The sequence below is a fragment of the Pseudonaja textilis genome, chromosome 2 (assembly GCF_049901715.1).
Source record: "Pseudonaja textilis isolate UNSWEBS1 chromosome 2, rPseTex1.2, whole genome shotgun sequence".
NCBI lineage: Eukaryota > Metazoa > Chordata > Lepidosauria > Squamata > Elapidae > Pseudonaja > Pseudonaja textilis.
This window is the reverse complement of record NC_141991.1, coordinates 120,446,998-120,474,656: the sequence shown is the minus strand read 5'-3', so window position 1 is coordinate 120,474,656 and position 27,659 is coordinate 120,446,998. Positions and strand designations below refer to the sequence as shown.

Sequence of the window (27,659 nt, the reverse complement as noted above, 5' to 3'; positions counted from 1 at the left end):
TGCAAGTCTGCTGGTCACCTCTGGCGGCCTTTTAGGGTGTACAGGTACTCTTGGTGGCAAAGGTGAAAGTCTGATGGTCGCTTCTGGTGGCCTTTTCGGGTTGACAGGTATTTTTGGTGGCAATGGTGAAAGTTTGGTGGTCGCTTCTGGCAGCCTTTTGGGGTTGACAGGCACTCTTGGTACTAATCGTTAAAGTCTGGTGGTCGCTTCTGGTGGCCTTTTAGGGTTGGAATGGTACTCTTGCTTCCACTGTATCAAAGGGCGTCAGGAAGGTGTTGGAAAGGGTGTTGTGTAGGCATATGCCTGTGTAGAGCATCTTAGTGGACGTCTGGTGGTTGCTGGCAGCCGTTTAGGGTGTCCTAGCGAAAGTGTACTGATTGCCGGCGGCCTTTTACGCTAGAACGGCATTCTTGTTTTCGATGGTGCTAAAGGGAGTCGGAAGGCTGTTGGAATGGATGGTGTTAAGGCATCTGCCTAGATTGGAGCCTGCATCCGATCGTCACTGACAATTCCTACGATCCCCCATCCTCGTGGAGATTTGATGGCCACTGGGCCGTCTACATGGCCGCCGACCGACTTGGGAGAAGAGAAAGGCACATGGGGCATTATTTCCCAGCAAGAGTAGGATCTCAGCCTCTGGATCTAGAGCGAGAAAGTGATGAGCCAGGTGCTGTAGGGGAGGCATACTACTTATGACCTTAGGTGTTGTGATCTGACTGCGGTTGTTCGGTACCCCATCACATTCAAACACGGGCGGCATTGGGAACCGGAAACTTCCAACCAATGACTCTATGCAGAGTCCAGTAGCTCTCCTCCCGCCATGCTTCTTGGTCCATGACACATTGATACAGTGAAGTTCGTCCTGTTGCACCTCAGCTTAGCAACTACGTTCTTACATTACTTAAGTTTCTGAATAGATTACAAAGAGTGTATTAACTACAAAAGCACTACACTGTAGATTACCAAAGAATGGAAAAAACACAGATAGGCTCTCTGTCAAAACTGGTGGCAGCACATACAACTCTTCACAAAGTTACAAAAAGTACATTTCACAATGAAGAAGTAGGTACACAAACAACCCTATTCAACCAACACAGAGAAGTCCTGAGACCTACAAGTAGGAAACAGTTTCCTCATGAGAATGAAATAAAGTAAAAACCAAACAATCTTCATAACTTCACAGATATAGCTATGTAATTTTTTTTGACAATTCTAGAATGTGATTTGGCTTCTGCCTTCTTCAGGATATGTTGCCAATTTCCCAGTATAGTTAACAACTGTAGGATTTTTTTCTGATGATCTCCCATTTAAGCACCTTCAACCCTGCTTAGACCTTTTGAAAACAAAGTTGTCCTATTACTGTCCCCTTGCAAGGGTGTCAGAATAAACAAATGATTCAATCTACAGAAAGCATTATACTTACTTAATCAACTTGTCTTCAAGATTTCTTTTTTAATAGAGAGAAATGACAGAGCCCTGCAAAACACTGTTAAGAATCCAAAAAGGAAATAAGATTGTCTTAATCTTTGCATTTTTGGCAAAATATCTTCTACCCTGTGCACAGTATTAACCGATTAACACTACTGTGCAGAAGAATGCAGTAAAAAAAAATCCATAAAGCTCTATCAAACATTTCAGCTGTGTTCTGAAAACGTAAGTTCTGAAAAATAGAGCTGATCAGAAGAAGCCTTACACAATTTTGAAAATGCTCTGAGTTCACCCTGCCAAGAAAGTATTTAATAAGCAATAGTTAGAAGCATGGATTAAAAAGTTTTATAACCCATCACTTTTGTCCTGAAATATAAAGGAAGAAACTGTAGAACAATTCACAAAAATAATACTCAAACACTTAAAAAAAAATGTATACATGACCATTTTTCATTTGTCCTGCAAATAAAATATGTTGAAACAAATACATGTTGATGGCATATCTGCTTTGGGGAAAAAAAGATTCCCAGCATTCAACCTTTCATTTGAAACCCATGTAGATAAGGATTTGTCTTAATATTTTGCTGATATCCTTTTTATCTTGAAAGAAAGAGACACATGAACAAATTGCAACCGTCTAGAGGTAGACCTCAACTTACAACCATATTTGAGCCCAAATTTTCTATTGCTAAGCAAGTCAAGGTATTAAGTGAGTTTTGTCTCATGTTATAACCTTTAACAATTGTTAAAGAGAACCACCGTACTTCCTAAATTAGTAAAATGGTTGTTTAAATGAATCTGGTTTCCCCATTAACTTTGCTTGCCTGAAAATTGCAAATGGGGATCACATGACCCCTGGGATACTTCAACTGTCATAGATATGAGCCAGTTGCCAAGCGTCTAAATTTTGATCCCGTGACCATGGGAATACTTACAACAGTTGTTAAGTGTGAAAAGTAATCATGTCACTTCGAATGGTCACGAATTGAATTATTGTAAGTCAATGACTGCTGTATAGTAGTTCAGAGTTCCCTTGGTCAACGTTGGTTAGTTGTTTGCCTGGTTTGGACTAGAACTATACGTTCATCTCTAGGTTGATTTATTAAGAAGAAGGACACAAGGCTGAATTCAGCAGTTAAAATTCTGGTTCATGTGACATGACTTCACCCTTTCAAACTGATTCTGAAAGAATTACCCTGTAGTAAGATGGGTGGCCAATAAATTTTACAAATAAATAAATAATAAATTTATACTTTTTATTTATTAGACTTAATAACATTGTTTACTTGGTACCTTGATATCTTAAATAGTGCCCTTGTACCATACTATCTAATCTATATGAGAAGTCTTTGAGAAGACATGTCTCTGGTAATCTTAACACATAGATTAGATAGTATGGGTGGGTATAAAGGACACATTTCTATCGCCTGGACATTTCAATTGGCTTTTTTAAAAACAGTGTTGAGTGTCGAGTTTCTGTTGAGTTCATTCCCGCCCTCCTTTAGTAAAATAGGTCTCACTGTACTTTATTACTGTATTAGCTTCTCCCCTCCCCACTGTTCTTGCATCTGTTTTGTGGATAAATGGAAATACATACCAAAATAATCAATTCTGTCCATTGAAACATATACATGAACTGCTTGTTCATAAACACTATGCCAGTTAATAAACCCTTATAACAAAATCACATCCGCAACTTATGGGTAGCTACATTTTTTTATTACTAATGGTGCAGAACACTCAGTAAGAAGTTCCATCCCTAAAAAATACCAGGAATTGTCCATAGTAAATATCTATAGTTGTGGAACTCCTTAGCCTTTAGAAATCTCAATTTTCAGATACATCAACCTCAAAATCTGGGCCTCATCATGGTCTCTTTCATTAATTACAATTTGTCAGACAAATAACAGGAGAAGGGCCTTTGCTCTGCTGATACCAACCTTACCCTCCACATGTAGGCCTGAATATGGGAACTGTATACTAGGTTTTTTTTTTGTGTGCCCAGAGTTGTAATTGTGAGATGAGCAGCAATATAAATCAATAAAATAATTTCCTGCAGTAATTCAGCCCTAAATGAGGAGATTGTTGTAAAATTCAGAGGCAGGGCTGGAGAGATAAGAGTGAAATATGCATTGGGCGTCACGCCTGAATTCTTTTAATAGCTTGTGGGTGTATAGAAAGCAAAAAGAGTATGATTATTGTAACAGTCAGTCAATTACATAAGATATTTTCTCCTTACACCAACAAAAGAATGAGCAATGACCAAGAGAGTACAAGTCTAAGACCGATTTGGCAGGGAACAAGCACAAACCCACAGAAAACTCACTAGTAGCCAAATAAACACATGCTTTCAGTGGTAGACTTTAGAAGAAACCCTCCTATATTACCAACTCTTACAATACTAGACAACACAATATCAATACTGGAGACCTTCAAATTTCTACTATATCACATGACCTAAAATGGACACCTAACATCAAAAACATCATCAAAGCACAACAAAGAATGTTCTGTCTGCGCCAACTCAGAAAGCTCAAACTGCCCAAGGAGCTGCTGATACAGTTTTCCATAGAGCTGTCTCGAGTGTCCAGGTTGGGAGGAGCTCCAGTCTCGGCTCTCACAGGCTGAGCTTGAGATTGAGGCACGCCTCTCACCATCACGTGGTCCTCCGGGCGCGCCCCAGTTTTTTGCTCAGCCTCGTGGCAGTCAGGCTGGTTTTCCTTTTGCTCCTGGTCGTTCTAGCACCTCGTGTTTTCTTTTTTTTTTGATCAACTTGGACTCTCAGACAGCGCAGGAAACTGAGGTTTGAGCTCCCTAGGGAGCCTTTTTCTTCTAAGGGGAATTGTTTCACTATCCTTTTAAGGGAGAATCCAGCGCTTCGAGCGCTGCCCCCCTCCGATTGCTGCCTTTTCGCTCCGTGCGAAGCTGCATCGTTCTTTCCTGCCTGTTTTTGTTCTTTGGCCGTTTCCCCCCCACGAACGCCCTCTAACCCAAGGAGATGCTTCCCTGCCTCTCCCAGGTACTTCTTTGTGGCCTCTGGGCCTTTTTAACTTCTCCTGGGTGATAGCCGCCGCTGGGGATTGCCTCGTCATTGCGCCTTCCATTTTGGGCTCCCTGTGGCGTCAGCCATCTTGGGAGTGGCAGGAGTCGCCGCCATCTTGTGTGTGGCCGCATGGCCGGGCGCCATTTTCAGAGGCCTATAACAGGGTTTTCTTAAGGTTTTATAGGCAGACTCCGGACTGCCTATATCCTTGCCTGTTTGCACTTAGTTTCTATCAGGCTAACCAGGGTTAGTTGGCTCTGTAGCCCTTCCCCCAGCAGGCGAGTTAGCAGCTCTGCCATCCCCCTTCCCCGGTCCGTCCGGCAGGGGTAGCTGCCTGGCGTTCAACTTTTGGCTAATTGGCTTCTGGGCTAGGCCCTGCTGTGCAACAGCCTCCTATTTTAAATACAAAAAATTTTTTTGATCAAAGGGGGTGCGAAACGTGCGCTAGGATACCCGGCCTCTACGTAGGCCGCATCCAAATGTGCAACTGTCCGAGGACCCGTGATGGCACTTTACTTTAAAATTTTTGGTTGGTAGCCCCAGGGACGCCTGCCACTGCTCGAGGCCTACCTGCAGGCCGCATTGTGTTTGATTCCTGGGCAGATCCTTGGAATGTCCAAATCCCTGCTGGTACCTTGCAATCCTGCCTTGGTACTCCTCTAGATATAGGAGTCTACTGGCTACACAGTCTCTCCCCAGCAAGGAGGTAGCAGCTCCGCCATCCCCTTCCCGGTCCGCCCGGCAGAAGCAGTTTTTAGCGTCCATCTTTGGCAATTGGCTTCTGGGCTAGGCCCTACTTCTCAACAACGTGCAAAGCACCTCTGTTGCCCTTGACCTAGGGGGTGCGAAAGCAGTACTGAGTTTCCGGCCCCTGCTTAGGCTGTGTCCAGCCTTGTTAATCGCCTCACGTTAATCAAGAACTTTTCCTCCTTTCTCCTCTCCAGATGGCAGACGACAATGCATCTCGTGGCACTTCACTGAAGGCCAAGGCTAAGTCTCACCACCTGCGCAAACAAGCACAGGAAACATCCAAAGCCTCTCAAAGGGATGCCCTTAGGCGACACAGGGCCCTTGAAAAGGAGATTGACAGACGCTCTAAGGAGTCAAGCTCTGTGCCTCTGGACCCTTCCAATCCCACTCCCTCTACCTCCTCCCTCCTCCCCTGCTTCTGCCTCTTCATCGCAGCCTGGACAGGCCCCTGAGGCCACCTTCCCCCGCTGCTGCAGGTCTGCGCCCGGAGGAGCCTCACCCACCCCCGGTGGAAATCCCGAAAATCTCAAGCGAGCGATGGAGCTGGCCATCCGGCACGGGATAGCACAACAGTTTCAGCAGCTGACCGGTCTGGCCCCTAGGCCTGAGGCCCCGAGGCTCGAGGATCAGCAACTTCGCATGGTCAGGTAGCTCTCCACGGGGACTTGACCCTGCCCTTGGAGATGGAGGAGATGGAGGCCCAGGAACTCGGGGACCCTACCCTCTTTGGGGACGAGGAGGATCTCGGTGGGGTCTGTCGTAGACAGTGAACTCCTCTCGGGAGCAGGCCCCCCAGAAGGGGACATGTCGGAGGACGAGGGCCTCTCTCCAGGCCAGCCCGCGTTTCTGGGGCTGTTTAAACCACATCTATTTAGGTCCCTCCTGTTCAAGGCCAGGAATACCTCGGGCCTGAACCCTCCCCCCCCCCAACCCAGCGGCATCGGGGGTTCCTCCCGACTCCATTTTCTCCCAGCCTGTGGTGGAAACCGAAGTGATTCCTGTCCCACCCATATTCTCTGACATGGTCTCAAGGCAGCTAGCCTCCTCGGGGCCTCCTCCTCCTCCCAACGCCCAGGACAAGCGGTTTTTCAATCTTGAACCGCAGTTCTCTACCTTGCTCGATCCCCCCCTGTGGACGAGCCCGTAGTAGGTCTGGCCTCCCGCTCAACTCCCAGCGAGTCCCTCGAAGCTCTCCAGCCCGAGGACAAACGAGCTGAACTGGCCCTGCGCCGCGCTCATCTCTCTGATGCCTGGGCGGTCAGGGCCTCCACGGCCGCGTCTTTTTCACCAGAACCTCCATCAAGTGGCTCCAGCAGCTCAAGCAGCACGTCCCCGCAGCTAATCTCAGAGCGCACCAGGATATTGCCAAGATCCTGGCCGCAGCCGAGTTCTCTGCAGACGCCACCTTCCAGGCTGCAAAATTCTCCACCAGGGCCATCTCGTCCCAGGTTACTGCCCGTCGCCTTCTCTGGCTCCGCCACTGGCAGGCGGACGTAAAAAACAAGGCTAAGCTAGCATCAGCCCCCATCTCTGGGGGAAGCTATTTGGACCGGTTCTCGACCCATTCCTGGCGAGACCCGCAACAAGCGCAAATATCTCCCTTCTCTTGCTAGGAGGTCTGATTTCAGAGGTTCCTCTCCCTCTTCTCGCCAAGGTTCTTCCCGCTCTTCCTCCTTCCCCAGGTACTACCAATCATCTCCCTACAGGCCTCCTGACCGATCGGAACCAGACAGGTCCGGAGGCACCTCGTCCAGGAAGCCCTCCCGGGGATCCGGGAGAGGCTCGTTCCGTCGTTCCCGATAATGCAGTCGCCCCCAGGTGACTGCCCCTCCCAAAAAAAAGAAAGAAAGAAAGAAAGAAACAAATATAAAAACGAGGAGAAGGAGAGCGAGAAAGCCAATCCTCTTCAGGCTTCTCGCCTAGTCTGGCCCCACTCTGACACTTAACTCCTGCAAAATCTCTTTCTCTTCAGCCTTGCCCAAACCGTTGGGAAGCCTAATCCTCATATCTGCCTTACCTCTCCATACCAAGACTCCCGGTAGACCATACGGCTCCCGGACGCAGGCTCATAGTCTGGAGCACCCTTGTCCTCCTCACCTTGCCCCAGGGCATCTGGCTGGCAACACATTTATCCCCACCCCATGTTAGCTGGGGTTCCTTCTCTGGGCCCCGGCCCACAGCCTCATAATCCAGATACACGGACCCCTTGCCCTGGTCCTCACTACTACCCTTAGTTCCCTCTGGGGCGGTCCTCGGTCAGTTGGCTCTTGAGCAGGGCCGACCGCCTCGCTCTGGGCGGAACCAAACTTGGTCCCCACTAGCACAGGTCACAGTTTGGGAACTCCTTACGTCTCCCCTCCATCACTCTGACCTGGAGTTCTCTCAGGGGGTTCCCAACAGGGTCTATCCCATAACACCCTAGGGCGTCCCATCACCACCCTCGCAGCGGTGACCCTCCGGTTATTGAGGGCGCCTCCCCTCACTCTGGCTAAGTCTTCTCAGGGGAACTTCCATCCTCGCCTCTGCCCGGGCTCCTCGTACCGGGTCCCTAACAAGGTTTTGGCCGCTCTACCTAGTCTCCTTGCCCCACGGTCTCAGTAAGCATCCGTGGCATCCCCGGCAGGGCTACCTTTAGACAGCCCCGTCTCCTTCATCAGGCCCTCTCGTTGAGGCATTCCAACCTCCGAGGGGTTCTCCTGTTGGCGTGCCCTCCAGCGGGTCATCAGGGTTCCAGGAGAGGTCCCATTCCAGACGGGAGCCCGCCCGCAGGACTAGCCAAGCTTTGGTATGTCCCAACCTGGACACTCGAGACAGCTCTATGGAAAAGGGGCGTTGGTTCTTGCCTGATACGCTTCTTTTCGTAGAGCTGTTGAGAGTGTCCAGCCCCACCCGTAGGCCGTCTGGTGGGAAACCCTGCTGTTCGACCGAGCAAACTAATATTTTTTTCCTGAGTAAGATGAGAACAGGACCTTCCTTCTCGTCTTCGCAAAACTGGGGCGCGCCCGGAGGACCACGTGATGGTGAGAGGCGTGCCTCAATCTCAAGCTCAGCCTGTGAGAGCCGAGACTGGAGCTCCTCCCAACCTGGACACTCTCAACAGCTCTACGAAAAGAAGCGTATCAGGCAAGAACCAACGCCCCTTCTACAGAGGAATTATTGAGTCTATCATTTGCACCTCTATAACTGTCTGGTTTGGTTCTGTAACCCAACAGGACAGACACAGACTTCAGAGGATAATTAGGACTGCAGAAAAAAACAATTACTACCCACCTGCCTTCAATCAAGGACCTATATATTGCACCAGTCAAAAAGAGGGCTGTGAAAATATTTACAGACTCCTCACATTCCGGACATAAACTGTTTCAACTCCTTCTCTCAAAATGATGCTATAGAGCACTGCACACCAGAACAACTAGACACAAGGACAGTTTTTTCCCAAAAGCCATCACTCTGCTAAAACAAATAATTCCCTCAACATTGTCCAACTATTTACAAAGTGTACACTACTATTACTGTTAATTTTCTCACCACTCCTTATCACCCATCCCCTCCCACCTGACTATTTCCTAGTATGATTTGATTGTTGACTGTACCCTATGACTGTCATTAAGTGTTGTACGTTATGATTCTTGATTCTTAACAAATGTACCTTTTCTTTATGTATACTGAGAGTATTTACACCAAGACAAATTCCTTGTGTGTCCAATCACACTTGGCCAATAAAGTATTCTATTCTATTCTATTCTATTCTATTCTATTCTATTCTATTCTATTCTAATATACTGTATGTTGGGTGAACAAGAACATTGATGGACAACTGTTAGTGGAATATACTTTGCATATTTTCCCTAAGCTATACCACAATTAAAGCTAATCTTGGAAAAGCATAGGTGTCGACATAGAGCATGATTTAGCATGGGCATTTTAAAGAAGATATACCCCATGGTATCTTATATAGACAAGCTGACTCTATGCTTCTGGCATTCTATCCCAAACAAACACAAAAAGCCTTTCCAGAGGGCAAGATTGGATCAAACATAGCAGTCCATCTTCTCTGCTTTTATAAATGTTACATCAGCACAAGATGCTGAAAAGTCAGCAGCTACTGGATTGATACCTCCAACAAGAATATATAAATACAGAGCAAATGTCCCATGCATTGGTCATATTTTTTATAACTGCAGCAGCATTTTCTCCTTACCTCCTATACTGCTAGTGCCTATCTCCCCTTTCACAGGTACCTACCACAGTTAAAGAACCTACGTGTTGTATGTTTTGTTTTAATTATTTTACAAGGCCTCCATTTTTATGAAGGAACATATACAAATGAACGGAATTAATGAACTTACTTAAGTAGCCTAGAATAAGCAGTATAAATGAATGCAACCAGGTAAGAACATAGTAAGTTTCTTCAGTCTCTGCCATATCCCATACAGATTTCAGGAGATCTGAAATTGGTCTCCTGACCCAGTCTTTTTGGCTACATAATTTTGGAAAGGGACTTTTTTTTTTTATACCTAAGACTGAATTCATCTGAAAAGGCACATTCTTAAACATATCTGGTCCATGAAAAATCTCAAACAAGCTATCTTTGACAAATACAGAGCTTTTAATCAAACAAAACTCCCAAAAGGAAAAGTAGATATTCTGGGGTTCAATGAAGAAAATATTTCCCCCCCAAAAGTTAATTAACAAGGATTACTGTATTAATACTGAGTTTAGATGATGCAGCAAAATTAATGAATCTGTTAAAAAAAATCAAGAGAGCAACAATTAGAAGTAAGCCTCTTTGCCAGGTGAAAATGCAGCAGGAAAAATGTTGGGGAGAAGTGGAAGCAACAGGAATTAGAAGCAACCGCTAAGAAAATACATTCATCTCTAGCAACCAGGTTACATATATGAACTGAATATTTGTGAAATTCCAGACAGTGTTTTGAAGCCTAAAGATAGCTCCAAAATAAGTATTTGATCTGAAATAACATCATGCATAGAAGAACGAGCCATTCTTGTAAAAATTAAAAATTACAGAAAGTACACCTATCTGATCTGAGAGGAAAAACTGGAAAGCTTTAAGTAAAATTTTCAGAAATAAAGATAGTTAATGGGGTGATAAAGCATGAGAAGTCTCTTGACATCTTAACACTAAAACCGTTTCTGGATTATTACAGATCCAGAACAGAAGCTGAGACAAAATTCTCCCCAAAAGCAACTCAACAGTATGAGTAGGAAAAATCAATGATAGGTAGTTTGATGTCGCTATTTTTTTCCTAATTAGCAAGTTGGTTTTCATGAACTTTACAAATTATGTGAGATCAATGCAAATAGGTCTACAGAGCTGCATTTGAAGAGTGGGAAATTATCTGGGAAACCACATGGCAAATACCTAGTTAGTAGATTTAATTATTGTAGTACTGAAATAATAAATAATAATAATACACATAAAATAGCACCGTTTTGACCTTACTGCTTTTCAAAGAAAACCCCAAAATAAACCAATATACACCCTGAGAGTAACCACTCAGCCTCAGGGAGAAATTATTTTTCCTCCTACATGTATTAAGAGTCCATAGCAAATTAAATTTAGTGTAGTATTGCTTCATGCTCTTCTCCATTTTTGCTTGCTTTTGACAACTGCTTCTACACTAGTTGCTGAATCTTTATTCAGAACTTCTCTGATTAACATCAGCCTGGGGAAATTAGATTGTAATGGCTGGGTGCCTTCAATTCACTGCACAACCTTTTATCAATTCGGCAAATCAGAATTTAAAAACCTGAAGACCCACATAATCTATTCAGTACAATATATATATGCTAACCCAAACTCCCAAGTTATGGCTTAAATGAAATCATATACATTTGTAGAATTATTAAAGATTTGTTTTTGTTCTCATCCTCATCTAGTCAATCTAGTGGTTTAATGTGCACCTATTCAAACTTTAAACCAATCAGAGTATGAAAAAAACTCTCCTCCCTGCTTATTCCTATCAGCTCTTCAGATAGTCCTCAACTTACAACCATTAATTCAGCAACCTTTCTAACTTACAATTGCACTGAAAAAGTTACTTACGACTGGTCCTCGCACTTATGATCATCTCAGCATCCACAGGGTTACATGATCAGAATGCAGGCACTTGGCAATTGGCATGTATTTACAATGTGTTGCGACATTCTGAGGGTCATGTGATTGACATTGGCAGCCTTCCAACAAACAATGCGGGAAGCCAAATTCACTTAACGACAGAGTCACTTAACTACACTGATTCGCTTAACCACAAAAAGGTTGTAAAATTGGACACTATTCACTTTTTTTATATATATTTATGTTTCTTATTTCTAAACTGCTTATCTTCCTCAGAGAGGGACTCTTAACAACTGCCTAGGTTAGCAACAAAAAGTCTGGTCCCAGTTGTAACCCTACGTAGAGGACTGTATGCAAAGATCTACAAGCATAAGATACATTCCGAAATGTACTTCTTCTCGGGATTGCATCTTTTTACATCACCTCTGAATTAATGCCAATTTAATTTTTGTTCTAGCCCCACCAACCAGCCTTAAACAGTAGTCTTCAGCTTTTAAAAAAGTTGTACACAGTTTGACTAAACTGATCAATATATGTGATACTTCTTTATGATCAACTGCATTCTCATCAACATGGAGAAAAAGAATCGACAGGCCAAAACTTTTGGAATGACATTTGGTTTTTTTCCATTCTTTTACCTTTTATAATTTTTCTAATTAAAGAAAACTTATCTATTAGACTCTTCAATATTAAAAGTCACAAAAATGACTTCAGTTTCATTCTGAAGCACCCTGTATATTTTCAGATGAAATGTTTACATCAATTACCAACAAAGTTTTAAAACGTTCACCTGTCACACTGTTACCTTTAAAAGATATAAATATTGGTGACTCAATTGCTTCTTAAATTTTGAACACTGCATCCCAAAACTAAATTTTGAAGATTGCTTATCGAATGATTACATACTGTTAGCAACTAACCTGCAATTCATTTATTTGCCTCCAAGGATCCTGAACTTACAGATAACATCACTGATTAAATTACTATAAAGGTCAGCTCTCACAGGATTTTCCAGCCTTAGTAATTCAATTTCAACTACTATAGATCAGTGCAAACAGTTCTTGATTCTTTTCAATACTTTTTTTTTGCTTGACCAAAACCAAGATGGAAAATATCAATAGGTTTAAAGGTCATGATTTCTATCCGGGAAATCTCAGTCTAAAAGAAGAATTCAGAAAGGCATAGAAATATATCTATCCTCTTCAAATTCACAAGGAAATCATAAGATGTGCTGGAAAGGTCACAGAGAATGCAAAGTGCTTCCAATTCCCCATATAAAAATAGTTCAACATTTTTCATAGCAGTGAAGCTCCAAATGGACTCCAATTAATATATCATGGATGTAGTTAGCTCATTCATGATGCAGCCCGTTATATGCTGTAAACTCAACTGTAGATTATTGAATAAACAGCAATTAAACAAACCATGGCTTAGCGCAATGTGAGAATCCACACTCTCAAAACTATTCAGCCCTGAACCACTCAATTTTTTTTTGACTAAATACCTAAATACAGGGGTGGGTGATAGGCCACGTCTCTTTGGATTTTGTTTTGCCTTGGAGAAAGGATCCCAAAGGTAACCTACCTATTGATAAATGCCATATAAGCTACCGGGAAAGTCATTTCAATTAGTTGCCAAACTTGCCTTAATCTCTACCAGACAAGCAACAAGTCATTTAATTTTAGGAGAGCTTGTTTTTCATAATTAATCAACCACTTAGATGTTAGACTTCACCTTTATGAAACTGTATTCTGTAATTAACATCTTCTGTAATTTCCAGGCCATTACTTTTGAATGAGCTAAGTATTAAGGATCTCACAGATGCTTTGTTGCAGTTTCTGCCTTCTCAAGGTGAGAGCTTATTGTTTCAGCTTTGCCTTTTCTTCCTATCTCCTTCGGTTTTTCAAAAAAAAAAAGAAAAAAAATTATAAAATGCATCTGAAAAAAATCCTGTAAAGGAGCTGGAAATTTAGACTTAATCAAGGGAGGGCTGAAATGGCAATTAGTCTCTTTAGTACACAAGAACATCTGAAAGCACACAAATTAGGACATGAATTATTAAAAACACAGTCGAATAGGGCTACCAGCTTGAATGCTTCTTTTGAATGTACACTTTGAAAAGCACACAATGCTTAGCACACTCTAAGTATATCCATGTTACAATCCTAGCAGTCAAAAGTAATTAAAAAACATTTATTTGTTTCTCTTATGCTTCTGCTCATTATGTTTTTGCTTCTTTTTTGATTAGGTTTATTTCTCACATTTCTTTCATGAACTCAATGGAGCAAAATAGCCCACCTCCCCCTACCACCACCACCAATTTTCTCTTCAATAGCTACCCTATGAGGTAGGCAGAGCTAAAAAAGAATGATTGGCCACAAGCCACTCACTTAGTTGCCATGGCTATAGACTTGAACTCAAGACTCCCTGATCCTAGTTTAATATCTTAATCTAAACAAATTACCTAAACTTCTTAAGAAAGATAGCAATATTATTTCTAAATCCAGCCAATGAGAAAGATTGCCCTATTTTAAAAAAATAAACCCTCTTATATGGAAGAAACCATTTCATAACCATCATGAATTCATATATGATTTCTACTTTCACATTTCTGATTAGAAAAGGACTTCCACCAATGTGATGCTCATAAAATATAATTAACAGCAAGATTCCCAGAGAAATGTGTTAGAATGTCATAATTAGGAGAACTAAAGTTTTCACTGAGCAACTGGCAACTCTGGGAAGAGAGATGTCTTCCAATTGGGCATGTTCATGTAAATATGGACAAGCCAGTTTCCTATCCATAAAGCAAAAGACCACTGGCTGCAGAGGTGACAGGAAGTTGTGTTTCCCTCTGGAGGATTACTCAACCTTTGTAATCATATATAATTATATTTGGTACAAAACAAATTGGAAAATCTTTCTATTTCTTTTTATCTCTTCTTTCACTTTTTAAACTTTTTCTTGGTTTTTTTTAAATTCTGTGTTTTTGTTCTCTTTAGGACTTTCCATAACATTTATATAAGAGGATTACTCAACCCAACATTCCACTGGCTCTTACAGAACAAGTTTGAAAGCCTTAGCCATAAGCACTTATGAATTAAGTAGCAAAGCAAATACTCCATTCTGAGTTTCTCTCAGGAAAAAAAAAGTTTGGGAATTAAACAATTAAAGAACACTGTCACTGTGTTGAAAAACAAATATAAACCCCAAAGGCTAAACGGATTTTGGATTTTTATTAACATATTTCTGCTCCTTCATTCAAAAATACTAGATGGGATTTTTCACATCAAAGTATTTTGAAAAGTTGATAGAATAAATTTGTCTAATCTTTACTTGATTATGTTTTCTTATTTCAATAGTTTTAAATGATTTCAATTAAGTATATTTAATAATCTACTTGCTGGAGAAATAAAAGGTAAAATCATAGGCTAAACATTGTGCTTTTACAGTTAGAGATTCTAAATCTCTTCTGTAAGGGCATTTACTTTTAGAGAATTGAAACTTATTTACCCTTTGCAAATATATGGAGGCAAAGAAACAAAGAAATAATGATCAAGTCGAATGAGAAGAGAATAACTGAAAAGAATGCAACAGTTCTGGAAAGAACAGAAACCAAAATGATCTATGACAATTTGCGATGGCCAACTCGCCAAGGCCAGGTCACCATGGCCAGCTTGCCACAGCCGTGGGAAAACTCACCATGGCCAATTCACCGGGGGACAAATTGTGTGGGACAAGAGTTACACTAATATCAAATAAATGGTGGACTAGAATCATTAAAGAAAGGATGCAAAAGAAGAGACAGAATAAAAAGCAAATGACAAAAAATTATTTTTTAAAAAATGGAATAATTAAATTGAATTGTTAAATTGTCCCGTGGCAAGTTGTCCTGTGGCAAGTTGTCCCATTCTGATCCAGGAGCAGAAATAACAGAACAGAACAGAACAGACACTAGCAGATCAACATTGATTTACAATATGAAATAAAGTATAGTATAAGATGCTACTGAACTGTGTTCATTCTCAAACTAGAGCCCCTCTCTGCTGCCTTCTCTTCAGAAAGAAAAAAAACCCTCTACCTAAAAAACAAGAAGAATTGAAATAAAACATAACTAAGCATCCAGAACAGCACAAGAACAGAATTAGGTTGCTTGCACCAAAGCTTATTTAAAAAAAACAGCTAACACAAATATTTAAAAATTCCCATACCGTAACCTCAAATATGAGCACCAGCTCAGTGCAAGAAACAAACCAAGTAAAGTACAACATGGTTGCAGATATAATTGAAAAACAAGGATGAAAAATCAACAAAGAAAAAAAGAAGCTGAACAGTGCACCCCCAAATGGAAGAGCAGGTTGGAAAATAAAAGCAGCATGTTAAAATCAGATGCAATCAAGCTAGAACAGATGAAAGAAAAGAAGTTGAAGAACGAGAAAATCAAGGAATACCTGATTAAGAAATGTCACCTAGAAACAAGGAAGATCAAGGAAGCAATGGAAATAATAAAGCAGCAAGTAACAGCTGTAGCCAAGAATATTGGTGGATACTAAGCTCAAATTGCGCACTAGTAAGCAGAATATTCAATTATACTGAAAATCAGAATATTTCCACCAAGCTATTAATGGAAAGACTGAAATAAACCAGTGAACACCTGATCAACAGTGTAGTTCCGGATGCATCTATGGGACAACCCAAAGAAATACAACAATAATGCTGCTTGAATAAAGGAGATGGATGAGAATAAAAAAGAAGTTGAAATGAAAGAACTTGTAATAGTGAAAAAATGGTGGGAAAAGGAGAAAGGAAGATCAAGAATTGGTCAACACCAGGTGAAGGTGACCTGCATGGTTTTTATTTGTAACATCTGGCTGGTTTCCACCCACTCATTGCCAGTTTAACAACATAGAGTACTGCACAAGCTTTTTCCACCTGAGCAGAAAGAAAAACCACCCAAACAGTAAAAGAACAAAACACCAACTCTAATTGACAAAACAGTTTTGGAAAACTGCAATAGAAGGAAGGCCAACTTGAATGTAGCTTGGATTAATTACAAGAAGACATTTGACTCCCTTCCACAAGATTGGATACTCAAGTGCCTAGAAATAACAGGAGTCAGTAAAAACATCAGAAGCTTTGTGCAAAAATCAATGGCACAATGGAAGACACAGTTACTGGCCTATAGTGATAAACTGGGAAAGGTTAATATCAAGAGAGGAATATTTCAAGAAGTCTCTCTATCACCACTACTGTCTGTCTTTGCATTGATTCCTGTGTCAAGAATACTGAAAAACTCAGGCCATGGCTATCAAACATCAAAAACATCTGCTAGGCTATCCCACTTCTTTTACATGGGTGATTTATAGCTAAATTGAAAAACACTGTCTGAAAAAGAATTGTTATCAACACATGCAGATATGGCAAAGAGATTAAGCTCATTAAAGAAAGATTCAATCTGGATCTAAAGAGAAATTTCCTGACAGCAAGAACAATCAATGGAACAGTTTGTCTTCTGGAGTTGTGGTGCACTATTGCAGGAAGTCTTCAAGAAAAGTTTGGACAGCTATTTGTCTGAGATACAATAGGGTCTCCTGCCTTGGGTGGGAGGTTGGACTAGAAGACCTCAAAAGTCCCTTCCAGCCCTAGGACACTGTGATAAGCTAAGATATTGCAATGGAGTTTGCGTGGACAAATGTGTCACCTTTACTATAAACAGTATCTCCCTATACTAGGTCCTTGGGAAGGACTTGATAGGTGGATAAAAATGTCAAATCTAAATATCTGGCTGGCTGTGTGACCAGCCACAATAGTAATATTCAGAAGCTATTATTAAATCAACATAATTTCCAAATAAAGTTACATATATTCTGTTAGAATGATTCTGTCAAATATGGGACACAGCAATCAGATTATTTTATTTTTGACTCACTCATTGAAAGCAGAGCTATTGCTAAATGCTTTATAGGAATAATTATTCATCGGTTGATATAAATCCACCCACTCCTTTTTCACTCACCTGATGTGAAAATGCAGCCATGTGTATTATGAAAAGGCTAACAAACCTGCATTCAAAATCTGAGAATGAGATAATTTTCATACAGGATCAAACAGTTATTCTAATGAGATGATTTTATTATATTCCATTTCAAAAAGCCAAAGTTATTACACTTCTTTATCATTGCACTATAGTCTTTCTTCTTTAGTACCATTGTTTCAAAACATATTCCAATAGCAAAAGCAGAGAATAAATAGTAATTTGATGTCCAAATTCAATAGTTAAGTTAAATTATTGTAAGTCAGAGATGCTCCCAGTTCAAGAAATGGGAAATAATGCATTTTAGATTCAGAACCAGTCTACCTCACTTGTTGCCTTCAAATATAGGGCCCTTGATACTCTCTGAGCTTGTTTTCTTGCAAATGTTTGCATTCATGGTCCTTTTTGGGACCTAGGCATTCAATAAAAGTCTTGAGGAGTGTGAACAGGAAGAATTTTAAACAATATATGCTTGTGGTAAAGGTCAGTCCTAGCTGAGCTCCCTCTGAGAGTGTTAATATCTTTTGTGATTGGGGAAAGATCCTGTAATGCTGAGGAGGTATTGAGATAAGTAAAGAGTACTGGGAAAAGCAGAGAGAGAAATTCAAAGTTGGAGGAAAAAGAAGAAAGAAAATATGGAGGTGGATAAAAGAAAATAAACAGAGAAAAGATTCAGGAATATGAACCGCATTTCCATAATATGGATGTTAATATAAATTGTTCTTCAGAAGAAGATAATTAGATGAATAAACTATTAACTAAAATATCTATGCTGAGAGTCTATCTCCAATTGCCATATGTGAAGGTCAGCCAAATGAAGAGGTTGGGTTTATGCCCTGTTAATTAACTTTCTAATGTTTTGCTACCACCAGAGGCTCAATAGACATAATTTGGATCCAGTTAAAGTAGTTCAAATTATTTATCAAAATGTGTCTGGCAAATGCTACAATGATAAATTAAATCAGGGCAGAAGAAATAGCAGCTTGAATTCACTAAAACCTTTGTTTTCACACATACTTATTCATGGCATCATTATCATTTGATAACATCCATTTTTCTCTTGCCCATGATTTGTTCTTATTTTGTCCATAATGTATAGGTGAAACAGCCTAAAATCATCATTAGGTATACAAGGATGTGTGTTTGTTTTCCCCCTTCAACCAACATTATTCCACCAGAGCTTTGGGTTGTATAAATTCTATTATTTATTTATTTGTTTAATTTTATATATATATATATAGCGCACCTTTATTATTTTTTTATGAATAGCTCAAGGCAGCAAACATATCTAATACTCTTCTTTCTTCCGAATTTCTCCACAACAACACACTATGAGGTAGGTTGGGCTGAGAGAGAGTAACTGGCCCAAGGTCACCCATCCAGTTTTCATGGCTAAGGCGGGACTAGAACTCACAGTCTCCTGGTTTCTAACCTGGTACTTTAAACACTAGACCAAACTGGCATCTTGCCACTCATTACCTTGGAGGCAAAATCATGACTTGCTGCGAATGAGATCACAAATGTGTTTGGGGAGTATTGGAAGGGGCAGGCACCATTCCCTTTCTACTCACTAGGCCAGCTGCCATGGCAGCCACGTCTCTCCCTGGGTTTGCCTTCCAACAAGTCTCTGCCATGACTTGTTTGTCTTCCATACTTGTCACTTCCTCTCTTACTGTTTTGGACACCATCTTTGCTCCAGACTTCCAACAAGACAGAGGAGAGGAAAGTGGAGCTCCACTCTTCTACTGGGGGTGAAAAGAGGCTGTGTTAATGCTATTCCATTGGCAGTAATAGCCAGTCAGATCTGGGGAAGAAAAAGGAGCATTTTCCACAATTTCATCTCAATAATATTGCCAAATGTATCTTTACTGTAGATGCAGCAGTCGGGTTTTTTTTTCATTGCAGTGTTCAGAAATTAATGCGGTATAGTATTTTAGCCACCATTTCTTATACACAAAATAAAAGAAATGTTGCCCTAATCAGTTGGGCTTCTCCAGCTCCGCAGAAACCAGCTAATGGAACAATCATAACAGGGTTCCTTCTTGCTCAGGCCTATTTTCCGCTCTTGGATGTTCCAAAATGTTTATTTAATTTAAGGGAGGTGCTGAAATGAGAAGGGGCAGCCATACCAGCCTAGAGAATTCCAGGCTAAATCCTGAAATCAGACTCCTCCCATCCCTGTTGCAGAACCTTGATGGATAGAGGATTTGTCCAAGAGGAGAAAAACAATCACTTTGACACATTCAGTGCTGTGGTCAACACCATTCAACAGTGGTTCACATAAAACACAACAGAAGCAGGACTGGACTGGGTTGGCAATATGGGGGCCTCCACAGTTTTGTCTCAAGGAAGGATGGTTAGCACAGTATCTCCATTGCAAGGAAAGTGCAGTATAGAATAACCTTGAAGGAGACGGGGAAGAGATGCTATCTAGGAAATGATCAGATAAGAAAGGCCCCAGTGTCTTAATAGTCAGAGGAAGAAGGACCCATCCTCATGGATCAAGCAGGGAAAAATGGTGGTGGGAAGTTTGTACTTTCAAACTTACGAGATTCTGTTAATGTGGCCTTACAATAAAGTATAGTAGACTTAGCTCATCAACTATTCATCATCCTGTTTCCTGTCTGGTTTTACTGGGAAGGCTGGCAGGAACACCCTTAGATTACCAATGCAATATCCCTATATGTCTCAATCTATCCAACACCAATAATATAGCAACCTATACATTCTGAAGAATAATATACAGTATATTTATAGTAAACACGTGTTCTGAACTATTTAATACTCTGTATTTGTGCATCCAATTTGTGACACGGTAGGCAGCAAATGGGTATTGCACCATTACTTGAGAAAATGTGAGAGAAACGCCCACAGTGGTATGGCCACATCCTACATGAAACACCCTCCACCGTTGCCCACCTCTCCTCTCTTAACACAGATGGCAAGCGCTCACATGGTAGGCTGAAGCAAAAATGACAAGACGCAATAAATGCAGACAAGAAATCTGCCCAGTTGGACCAGATGCTGTATTTGATTGTGTGAGGTGTCATTCATCAATCTGGAAAGTGGACCTTGCACCTGTGAGAATAATGCTAGGAAGAAGATGATGATGATTTGTGCATCCAATTTGCCATATAGAATATGTAAGGCCAATGATTTTGTGATACAGCTTTGAGTTTTTCTTTGATGCACAAGGAAGCCTTTCTGTATATAAGGTAGTGGGTTTTTTTTTTTAATAAAAAGCAGGAAAAACTGAAAAAGCATAGAAATTGTATAACCTAGCTGTGTAACACTAAGTCCTAAAAAGCTACTGCAAATATGCTGGACAGGTTTTGTATGTAATACATGATGAGCAATTTCCCCTTTTTGGCTAGCAAGATATGAAAAGGTAGAAAGCTCAACAGAAGACATAGTTAAATGAGAAGCTTGCTTTATATTTTCAATGCCAGAATTATCCAGAAACTAAGCACATGATGCACTCTTTCTACAGAGCTTTGTAACTAAAGCAACGGTTAAATAACTCTAATGCAGAGACAAAAGGCAGCACCAGGATTTTGCAGCAGGGCATGCTTAAGCTAAATGAAACATAGATTCATTAGCAATTACTATATTGATTAAAAAGAAACTAATGTCAAAATAATTCCTATTTAAATGTGCATACAGTACTTTGCCTTGGAATAAAAAAGAACAGAAAACCGCAACAGGTTTCTACCATGAATAAGTTGTTAGTTGCATTAAAGAGAGTTTAAAAAAAAGGCAAACTGCTATGTACTATCTCCATTTTCAAGGCAAATTTAAACATACGCACTGTATTAGATTTTGTAGTCCACACCCACATCTCCTGGGCAAATTCACACATGCACAGCCAAAGAAAACTAACTGAGATTGCTCCGTAGCAACCGCAACTGCTTGGCTTCTTGAGCACAACAGCCTAATAAAGAGTCAGGAAGTAATTCAAAATAATTTCAGGCTAGTCAGGAGCTTTCAGCTTCATCCTAATTCATCTGGAGGAGAGAGAGAATCATGGTTTATTGGTCCATATAAGATTGCCTTTGCATGTACTACTAAGAACGTTTAAACAGCATGTTGAACAAGACATAATGATTACATTTGTACTTCTTCTGAAACCATAAAGCAAAGTCCTTTGTAGTTTGGTGCAAGGTGTGATTTGGTAGGTCAGTAGCTAACGCCTTGATTATGTAATTCCTTCCAAGATATCCTCGGTTCTTTCTAGTCCTCCATTGGAGCATGGAGCTAAGAATAATGATGTCAATGTTCTTCAAAGGGAGTTTTACACAAAAATCAGGAATCAAGAAGAACAATGCTCTGTCCAAACAAGACCTCAAAGTGCTTTTTACTTCTTGATGGCATTGCTCCACAGGGAGGCTTTTTTATATATATAGCAATTAGGGCTAATATAAGAAAATACCAGTGAAAAAAAACAGAACAAAAAGCACCAGAGTATAGCTGACACCTCCAACTGCAGCCTTCCTTTCTTCAAATCGGATAATAGTAATCAATTAAAAAAAAGTTTTGCAGATACAAAATTACATGCGTGCCACAAGGAAATCAAAGTTAAAGAGATGGGTTTAGCTCCTATTCTAATGATATCCACAAAGCCTTTAAAAATCAGGTTGCTTTCTCAGGCTTGGGAGTAGGTGCTTGAGGAGCCCCTACCTGTTGTATTTTATGTTATAGAGAGTAAATTTTGGCCAAATGCACAGGAATTTATTTTTATTTTTATAAATTCCGTGTAGCACTGGCTCCCAACCTTTTGGGCACCATGGACTGGTTCCATGGAGAGAGGTTTTTCTGTGGACCAGAGGGGGTATGGTTTCATGTGCTGCCTGCATCCTGGGGATGGAGCTTCATTCGTTTGTGTGGCACGGTTTCTAGCATGCCGTGGCCCGGTGCTGGACCATGGACTGAGGGTTGGGGACCCTTGCCATAGGGTGTTCTGGAGTTAGATGGTCTCCAAATCTAAGTTGGGGTTAGGGTTGAGAGATAAAACTAAACTTTTATAAACCAGATTAATCTATATAACATAGGGGTTCTCAAACTTGCAGTATCCCAACTGCAGCTCATGAAGTGAAATTTTAACCACCTTTCCATTCTTCCCATGTAAGGTTATGTAAGATATTGTGAACATCAATTGCTTATGAACCCCTGGAGAATCCCAACACAAAGTTTGAAAAATCTTGCCGTAACCTTGTTATTTCTGTTTCTGGTAATTTCATGTTAACTAGCTTTTAAGAAGCATAACTTACAGGCAACCAAGTCCACTGCTTTCATAAATTATAATACAGTGTACACATTTCAGAAGCCAATTTTCCTTGGCAAAATCATTTACGAAGTTTATGTTCAGGTAAAAAAGTACAGCACATTTTCAACTGACAATATGAGTCACAGCATGAATTAATGCCACTGACTTCAGATGCAAACACTTCTAAATACTTTGAAGCCACGGAAGCAGAGCAGGGAAGGGGGAAGGGAGAGCTCTCACAAAGCCTTTCTCAAACTTTTAGGAAGATGAAACTTTAGAAAAAGAGAAACATACACTGGTAATACTGACTTATCAAGTGATACCTCCCTCAAATGAAAAATGAACCATACATTCTTAACCAATGAATTTAGGATCTAATATATAAAGTAGCACTGTGAAGCAACCAATAAAAAACAAAGTCTGAAGATTTCAGGGGCATGCCCATGCAGTTCCCTGTATTGTTTCCACCATTGAGATTTCCTCATATCTTTCATTCAAATATGAACCAGGTCCAACCTGGCATAGCTTTGAGTTCAACCCAAGGGTGGGCTTCAAAAATTTTAGCAAAAGGTTCTCTGCCCAGTTGCTGGATGGGCGTGGCCATGGTGGGCATGGCCTAGTTGGCCTCCTGCGCCACAGCACGGGGGGGGGGGGACATTTTTGCCCTCCTCAGGCTCCGGAGGCTTTCTTAGAGCCTCCAGGAAGGCGAAAATGTCCTCCTCAAACCTCCACTTATCTGCATCCAAAATGGGCCACATGGGGACTCCTGGGCGGGGTGGGTGAGGCCAGCCAGGAGTGAGATTTGGGGGGTTCTCTGAACTGCACAAAATCTTAGCTAGGGGCTCTTCCAAACCCCTGCGAACCTCCAGCAATCCACCCTGGTCCAACCATATTGTCATAGTATATCTTATCTGCTGAGACGAAGCACCATCATAAATGGTGAGATGAAGTAATCACAAATACTGTATGAAAAACTGTAAACAGTATATTTCTTCACCTTATGCCACATGCCTAGTACTTTTCACTAGTTAGCAAACAGTCAGAAACAAGGTGAACTGAATATGGAAAGTTTGGCAACGCTTTGTAGATTCTAAGGAAGTACGTTTCATGTTCTAAACTTATACTTTTGAAAAGATAAATATAATTACAGTAATAAAGGTCCCAAACTGGTCTCTAATCTGTTGATCAAATCCATACTACCGCTTTAAGACTAACAATAAAAGTATAGGAAAAGAGAGGCTCTAACTTTCAAAATGCAAAACTAACAATTATTAACAACTGAACAGAAGACAAGTAAATTGATATGGCATACTTCTCTTATTATATGCAGAGAAGAGATATCTTATCGGGGAGATGGGCGACATATAAATTTAATACTTAAATAAGATGTATCATGGTTGCATTCTCAGGTTTTTATTTATCTTATGGAAAGTTAGTTCCCAAATGATGTCTTTCTTACATGTGTACGATTTATGAAGTATAAATTGTCTCTCTGATCCAGTTTGTACTAGAAATACTGAATATCCTGTAAAGAATAAACTGAAAACAAATAATGAACAGGTTTTATTCTTAATTGTTAAATGAATTTTTATGACTACTTTGTGCAGATATACTTTGTGCAGATTAGGATGGGTGGGGATTATTCTTCTTGTGAGTGCAAACCTGCAGCAAAGTCCCGACATCTCAGAAGATACCCATGTGAAATCTTAAACACTCTAAAGCAGTGTTTCTCATCTTAGCCGTTTTAAGATGTGTGGACTTCAACTCCCAGAATTCCCCCGCCAGCATTGGCTCAGGCTAAAAAGTGGCTGAGGAACAATGCTCTAAAACCTTTGATGCAGATTTCATTATCTAATCAGGTTTGTTCTGTCTAGGCAGCAAACTGCCTGGACCACTTTAGATTACAAATGTGGAATCTCACCTTTAATGAAAAATAGTTCAAGGCAAAAAGAATTAAGATCATTAAGAGGGGCCAAGCCGACAGTAAAGTATTATTTTGTTTTACTTGTCAGGAAAGTTTTTAAAGGCTGCTTCCCTTACTTTCAATCTAAAGTAGCACAGTTAAGGTATGATTCAGGCTTTTAGTACTTTGGTCTAACTTCAGTAATCTTAGCAAAGCTAAGCAACTTGTTTGTTTCATGATTAAAATGAATTTACTTCCTGCTGTGGAGTAATGTTTTCAACTTTCCTACAGGAGTAAATAATACTATAGAAGATTAAAAAAAAACATGGAAGAAAGGAGAGAATTAAGCAACTCTGCTGAAACTACCCAGCCTGAATAATATCAGAGCATAACTGTTAAAAAAAAATTTGAAGGAGCCTTCAATAGGACAGCTTTAATGACTCACATGGTCCTTATTTTTTAAAAAGTTCAGTTAAAAGATGTTTTGATTTCTATTTCATATAATATTTTGTTTATGCTTATTCAAGAAAGGCAACTGTATGAAGTACAGGACAGACATTACACACAAGATGGCTTTATTCTCAGAATAGTCTATTTAAATTAGAACCACACTAAAAACATACATTTTCTGACAGATGTTTCTCAGATGTTTGTTCTACACTTGGAATTTTCAACAAACAAGGAATCATTTCTACAGCTTTCTTTCAACTTGGATACCATTTCATTATGTAGCCAATTATTAATAGAAGAGAATATTTGTAGCACAGGATTCAATTGTGGGGTTCTCAGTGTTCTCTGAGCTTGGTTGTTTACTTGCAGATGTAGGATGAAGTTACCTAGTTAGATAATGAAAAGCCTACAAGAAAACAACCAAGTTCAGAGAGCATCAAGGATTCCACAACCAATTAGCTATAGCAAATCATTTTGGATGTATAATTTCATTAGCATTAATTAACATGGCTAATTTATAGCCAAAAATTTATAGAAGATGTAGCATCAAACATGTGGAAGGCAACAAGTTACCTTTTCCTGATCAGCAGTCATATAAACCTTTCAGGCATGAATGGGGACTTTCAAGCTATTTTCAAAGGAACATTTCCCGCCCCCTCCGAATCCCTCCTATTTCTTTTGACCTCCAAAAGAGCTTACAAAAGCTTAGAGTCACACAGAGATCAACTTAACAGAGAAGAATCGGTGATAAATGACATGGTTATTTTCTAAGTCATGTAACATACCTGAAACGCTGTTGTTTGATTGTAAACAAGGCTTCTATATTTTTATATTTGAGGCAATAAACAACGACTTGCCTGTCTGTCTCTTCAAGGAGCAATAAGATGACCACGTCAATATTTAGAAGATGGCATACAAAATTGACATTTTCCCTCTGAAAGCTTCTTCTGCAAGACACATTCTGCAGTTCAATATTTTATGCTGGATCACTTCAGACCCTGTTTAAGATTATAGCTACAATATTTCACAAGAAAGGAAGATGATTCATCCTCAAAAGGGAAAAGGGGTAACACACTTCTATGCAGAGAAACCAAATGCAGGACTAAATTGCCAAGAAAGCCAACTCAGTCCTAGGCTGCATCAACAGAACGATAGCATCAAGTTCACGGGAAGGGATAGTACCCACTCCATACTGCACTAGTGAGGTCACATTTTGAATACTGTGTCCAATTCTGGTTGTCACGATACAAAAAAAATATGCTGAGGCCCTAGAAAGAGTGCAGAGAAGAGCAACAAAGATGATAAGGGGTCTGGAAGCTAAATCGTGTGATAAATAGCAAAGGAAACTAGCCATATTTAGCCTATGAAAGGAAGGCTTAATGGAGAAATGATACTTGAAGGACTGTCACAGGTCGATTTATTCTCCATAGCATCTATAGTAGGATAAGAAGCAATGGGTAGAAGCTCATTAGAGGGAGAGCTAACCTGGAAATAAGAAGGAATCATGGGAATGATTCATCAATGAAATAGCTTGCCTCCTGGGTAAACCTCATTGGAGGTTTTCAAGAAAAGACTGGACATTCATTTGTCTGGGATGGTATAAGGCCACAGGTGGCACGCAGAGCCATTCGTGCTGGCAGGCAAGCTGCAGACAAACTTATCTCACTGCGCATGCATGTGCTTCACAACCGGTTTGAGGCCTTTTTCGGCCTCCCAGAGGCTTGAGGAAGGCTTCTGCAGGCTTTACAGGCCCGTTTCATCACTTCCTGTTTTTCCGGAAATACCAGAAGTGAAACAGACCTAGTTTTCAGCCTGCAAAGCCTGCAGAAGCCTTCTTCAAGCCTCTGGGAGGCTGAAAAAGGCCTCAAACCAGCCGAAAATCAGCTGTGAGGCGCAGTGCAGGTAAGGTGGTGGCAGGGGGTAGGGATTGCGCACGCATGTGTAGGGGGCATGGGGGGGTGCATTGCCTTCTGGCTGCTGGCACGCAAGCGTGCAAGTGTGTGCACAATTTTTGGCACAGGAGCCCAAAAAGGTTAGCCACCACTGGTATAAGGACTCCTGCCTTGGGCAGGGATTGTACTAGACAATCTCTAAGGTCCTTTCCAGCCCTATGATTCTATCTCATGGAGTTCCATAAAATTTTACTAAGTAACACTGAGAACGCAGCTGTGGAGCAGTATTATTTCAGGAAGTAAACATTGAAATGATGATTAAAGATGTGGAAGTATGGTTAATTACACTGCCTCTCTTGCTATGACCCTTTGATATAAACTCTACTGAACATACAGTCCCAACACATCTGAAGAGAGTCAATGCAGACCCCAGAAAGGAAAGCCTCTGGGTATACAAAGATTAGTACAGTGTCAATCATTCATCATATCCACTAAGGCTGCCTTAAAACTTCCATGAGCTCCCAAGGGGCTCCATAATCTCCTGTAAGTCATTTGGCTTAGTAAGAACATACAAGTGTATGTTTATTTCATCTAAACAGCAAAGCTCACCCCTTGGGAAAAGGTGAATGCTCTCACATATTATTTCCAGATTAATTCATATAATTAATATCTCATTTAATTTATATTAATGTACATATCAAGAGAAATTCCAGTTTGTACATCTGAAAAATGATAATTCTAAATAATTATTCAGAATGTATTGGATTACATTGTGTGTGTAGAAAACATGATTGTCCAAGAAGCACTTTGTTGGTGA

The 27,659-nt window shown here is 40.5% G+C and overlaps 1 protein-coding gene and 1 long non-coding RNA gene across 5 annotated transcripts in view; one reads left to right on the top strand and one right to left on the bottom strand.

Moving 5' to 3' along the window:
- The window catches only part of LOC148127045 (uncharacterized), a 72,565-nt gene extending 58,046 nt beyond the window's left edge, over positions 1–14,519 (top strand). Inside the window, exons 3-4 of the long non-coding RNA XR_015741875.1 lie at positions 13,081–13,151; positions 14,303–14,519. This is a non-coding gene — a long non-coding RNA (uncharacterized LOC148127045). The remainder of the gene's footprint in view (positions 1–13,080; positions 13,152–14,302) is intronic.
- Positions 1–27,659, bottom strand: part of TEX2 (testis expressed 2) — a 100,420-nt gene that overhangs the window by 61,723 nt on the left and 11,038 nt on the right. Inside the window, exon 1 of one of the 4 annotated variants that reach the window (XM_087925077.1) lies at positions 1,424–1,503. The exons of the other annotated variants lie outside the window; for them this stretch is intronic. The gene's annotated coding sequence lies outside the window, so the exon portion shown is untranslated. Of the gene's footprint in view, positions 1–1,423; positions 1,504–27,659 lie in introns of those variants that run through there. 4 annotated transcript variants of the gene reach the window in all.